The following is a 5000-nucleotide window of genomic DNA, read 5'->3' as shown; positions in this document are numbered from 1 at the left end:
GTCTCTTTTCCCTCTCTCTCTTTCTCCCTTTCTGGCTTTCCATCTGCATAACTCTTTTTCTGCCTATCTCTTTTTGTTTCTTTTTGCCTCTCTCTTGTTCTCTCTTTCTGCTTCTCTATCTTTCTCACTTTCTGCCTATCTCTCTTTCTCTTTTTCTGCTTATCTCTCATTTTGGTTATTTATCTTTCTCTATTTGCCAATTTTTCTTTCTCTCTAACTCTCTTTCTTTCTCCCTATCTCTCTTTTTCTATTTCTATCTATCTCTCTTTCTCTCTCTCTGCTTATCCTTCTTTCCCTCTAACTCTCTCTCTTTCTCTTTCTGCTTATCTCTCTTTCTCTCTCTCTGCCTCTCTCTCTTTCTGCCTATCTCTATTCCTCTCTCTTTATGCCTTACTTTCTTTAAATTTTTCTTCTTCTCTCTTTACCTATCTCTCTTTATACCTCTCTCTTGTTCTCTCTTTCTCCTTATACTTCTTTCTCTTTTTCTGCCTATCTCTCTTTCTACCTCTCTCTTTCTTTCTTTTCGTCTATTTCTCTTTCTCTCTTTCTGCCTATCTCTTTTTCTCTGCCCCTGCCTATCTCACTTTCTCTCTCTCTATTCATGCCTATCTCTCTCTCGTTCTCTGTCTGTCTGCCTGTCTGTCTTTCTACCGGTCTATCTGTATATATATATCTATCTAGCTACCTATACATCTGTCTATTTAATTATCGATGGAAATAGTACATGTGGTAGTTATAGTAGTTGCGATAGTAGTACAAGCGGTACTTGTAATAGTAGTAGTAGTAATTGTAATAGTAGTTGTAGTAGTAGCAGTAATTGTAATAGTAGTAGTAGTTGTAGTAGTAGTATAAGTAATTGTAATAGTAGTAGTAGTAGTAATTGTAATAGTAGTTGTAGTAGTAGTGGTAATTGTAATAGTAGTAGTAGTAGTAGTAATTGTAATAGTAGTAGTAGTAGTTGTAGTAGTAGTATAAGTAATTGTAATAGTAATTGTAATAGTAGTAGTAATTGTAATAGTAGTAGTAGTAGTAATTGTAATAGTAGTAGTAGTAGTAGTTGTAGTAGTAGTATAAGTAATTGTAATAGTAGTAGTAGTATTAGTAGTAGTAATTGTAATAGCAGTTGTAGTAGTAGTAGTAATTGTAATAGTAGTTGTAGTAGTAATTGTAATAGTAGTAATAGTAATATATATCATTATCATAACTTACTTTTTTTCTCTCTATCTCTACTGCTTCTCTCTTCTCCCTAGACAACACTTTCGAGACTGAACCATCCCACCACTTGTCTTGTCCTGCACTGCCACTCCAACTTAAGTGTTACCCTCAAGTCCACTTCCACCCATACCTCTAAGCATTTTCTCTCTCCTCGCCTCCCCCCTCTCCCCCCCATCCCCGCTTCCTCCCATCCCCGCTTCCCTCTTCTAACTTCTTTTGCCCCCCCCCCCTTGACACCGCGAGACCCTCGAACACGTGTCATGGAAAACAAAGGATCGTGTACTGGTAAGATTGTGTTATTATGTTAAGTTTACTGTAGTGTGAAGAGATCACTTCTCTCTCTCTCTCTCTCTCTCTCTCTCTCTCTCTCTCTCTCTCTCTCTCTCTCTCTCTCTCTCTCTCTCTCTCTCTCTCTCTCTCTCTCTCTCTCTCTCTCTCTTTCTCTCTCTGTCTATATATCTCGATCTATTTATCTCCATCTTTCTATTTCTAGCTATCCATCTCCATCTACCTATCTCTATACATTCATCTGTTTCCAAGAAAGTGTTTCAAGAAAGTGTAGCAAGATTCAACAACAGATTCAACAATCAGTATAGTCAGTTTTGTATTTTTTCTTGTCTTAAACCTCAGAGAACTGATCTCTAATCCGCAAAGCATTAACAAGGGATTGTCATCTAATCTTTCCGTCTGAGAAGAAAAAACAACAACAAAAGGAAACAGACTTGTCCCTATGTATTCTCTCCCCCCCCTCCCCCTCCCCCTCCCCCATCCCCTCCCCCTCCCCCTCCCCTCTCCCTCTCTTTACCAATCCTATGAGTAAGAAAAGATGGTTTGGAAGTTTCTAGAGAAATCGATGTTCCGGTTTCATTTGTTGCATAAGCTAAGGCATCAACTCCTTCTTTCGGGTTTTATCTTATTTATCTGCTCATGTATTTATTTGTTGTTGTTACTTTTTTCGTCTTCTCCTTTGCTCAATTTTGTGGTTAATAAACTTTCATTTTCATTTCGTCTTCATTCTGTGTTCGAGTCTTTTTTTTTTTTCTTTCTTTCTTTTTTTTACAATCATATCGCCTACTCCTTCATGTCATGTCATGTTGATTTTTCAACATTCCTTTTTTCAAGTAAACAAACGTTAAAATCAGCAAAAAGCTTGAAACGGCAAAGAAACACATAGAATACCCATTAAATGCGTCATAGTCATTACATTATCTGTAATTCCACGCAGACACAAAGGCTGAATCTTGTGCGGACTCAAAATCATCTCGGAGTTTCCATTCAAAGTGTAAGCCACGTAAAGCCAAGGAAGTTCGGAACTGTCCCGAATAACTAGCGTTCGACTTCGCATCTCCTTCGGCCTGGCAACACTCAAGATGAAAACAGGCAATGGAGCAACGAATTAAACGAACGAAGGAGAGGAACAAACCCCAAATAAACGGGGCGAATGGCGTAAAACCGAGAGGAAAACAGTCAATAAGGCAATAAAGTGGATGATGAAAGGGAAGTAAGTCATCCGACATTATCTTCCATTGCTGTTTGGAAACTCGTCAGATCAGGTTCATGTTGCCGTGATTCTTGGGGGCTGTTTACATGATCTCGTTAATTTAAGAAACCCACTTTGGCAAGTTGCACAAGTTTTGCAATGGCCATCCAGCCTGTCCCTTGTAGCGCAGGGGGAACGACTTCTTTACGACATTCATTAAGTTGGTTCTATTTTTGTTGTTGTTTGTTGCTCAGCAAGCTTCGATCTGTTTTTCCTTATTTATCCAAGTAAATTTTGCCTGTATGTCACGATAATTAATTGACTTATAGGACACACACAGACACACAATCCCGAAAGAAATTGAGCCGCCGGCGTCATATTCCTGTTGGCGTAAAAGGGAGAGCCAATTACGTGTTATGGCCCCATAAAACCCCACTGTCGTGGCTTTGGACCTCCCTTCCTCTCTTCCATTCCATACCCTACCCCACCTCCCTCTCCTATCTCCCTCCTCCTCCCTACATTCCTCTCCTCCGTCCATCCTCCTCCCTACCTACCTCCTTCTCTTCCCTCCTGCCTCCCCCTGCTCTCTCCCTCCCCCTCTTCTCCCCACCTCCTCCTCCTCCTCCTTTCTCCCTTCCCCTTCCCCTTCCCAATCCTCTTCCCCTCCCCCTCTCCTCATCTTTGTACCCCTGTCGTGAACTTACAGACGCACAGCTGATAAAGTGGAAATTTGAGAATGTATGTCGTATTAATCGTAGACAATGTCTCTACTTGTTCCAATTTCTGTCTCGATCTTTCCTTTGTTTGGCCTCTCTCTCTCTCTCTCTCTCTCTCTCTCTCTCTCTCTCTCTCTCTCTCTCTCTCTCTCTCTCTCTCTCTCTCTCTCTCTCTCTCTCTCTCTCTCTCTCTCTCTCGCTCTCTCTCTCTTTCTATCTCAACCTATACTAAAGAATCAATGCTACTACTTATTATACTATCACAACCCATAGAATCAAAACCGTACCTAGTTAACGCAGTCTCAACCAAAATTCTTTTCGCTAAAATCATCTCTGACCAAATCCAGTATCGAGGCCTTTTCATTCAACTATTTATTATTCAGTTTGAAGCCTTTTCCACAGTTCGACCCTATTCTTTCCTTGATTCAGGAGAAGTCAGCATGGCCATTGAATATGAATCAAGACTCCTACAGCTACAAAAAGCCATGTGATTTCGAATTCCTTATTATCCATTAATATCATGTAATTCATAAAATACTCTCTCTCTCTCTTCTCTACGATTCTATTTATAGATAGATGGAAAAAAATATTGATTCGCTTTATGTAAAATATTAGCACTAATGCTTCATTCTTATCCCCCCCCCCCCCTTCCTCCTTCCTCCCCTTGGAAAATTGCACTCCTTCTATGATTCGAAAAACAAAAAACACAATAATAATAGCGCAATAAAGCTATTTATTACGAATGCATATCCAACAGATATTCAAACGTACCTTGAAATGTAAGGCTCCTTAATTTTTACGCCCATGTTAAGCAAGGGTAATTACTTAATGCATTATATATTTCCGTCTTTGTCTCCCCTACCGTTATCAATCCCGAGCTATACATTTATAATTCATCTCTCCCTTTCTCATGGCACTTTCCATGGTGGATATAACTATTACGGTATGGTAATAATGGTTAAGATGTAATCAACAATACCAAAATTATCAATAACATAGATAAACATGGTAGCAATAATGGCAATTATCAATGATAATAAATGTCATTACATCATCAGATTCACTGTTATGAACATCAGTTTTTCTAAGAGCAAAGTGAGACTATTGTTTTTGTCATTATAGTGAGTGTAAGTATTGGATCATTTCTGAGGTTATTATATGAATGATAATAATGTTATTATACTGTCAATGTTATTACTGTTGTTTCTGTTCTTGGTGTTATTATTACATTTATAATCATTGTTATCATCTCTGTTGCCATCGGAATCATTATTATGATAATTATCATCATTATCATTATTGTTATCATTATTAACATCATCATCATTCTTTTCATCATTATCATTAGTATCATTATTGTTATTATCATTATTATTATCACCATCATCATTATCATCACCACCACCATCATCATCATCATCATCCTCATCACCAACAGTAGCAGCATTACCCTTATTCCCCTCATCACCACTATCGCCATTATCATTACCAGCGCCAAGCACCCCCACACCATCATTATCCTTGCATTGAAATCCAACCAACCAAATTCCGCAACTTTGCTCTTTCCTTCAGTCACATCCCCAGCGGAA

At 38.7% G+C, this 5000-nt stretch overlaps 1 protein-coding gene across 2 annotated transcripts in view; it reads right to left on the bottom strand.

The window, feature by feature from the left end:
• LOC122251535 (adenylyl cyclase 78C) overlaps positions 1 to 5000 on the bottom strand; it is a 175442-nt gene that overhangs the window by 115353 nt on the left and 55089 nt on the right. The window lies entirely within an intron of this gene.

This window comes from Penaeus japonicus, unplaced genomic scaffold (genome assembly GCF_977035675.1).
Source record: "Penaeus japonicus unplaced genomic scaffold, GWHDUDI00000001_assembly GWHDUDI00000008, whole genome shotgun sequence".
Taxonomy (NCBI): domain Eukaryota; kingdom Metazoa; phylum Arthropoda; class Malacostraca; order Decapoda; family Penaeidae; genus Penaeus; species Penaeus japonicus.
The sequence above is the reverse complement of the archived record's forward strand: the minus strand, read 5'-3'. Positions and strand labels throughout refer to the sequence as shown.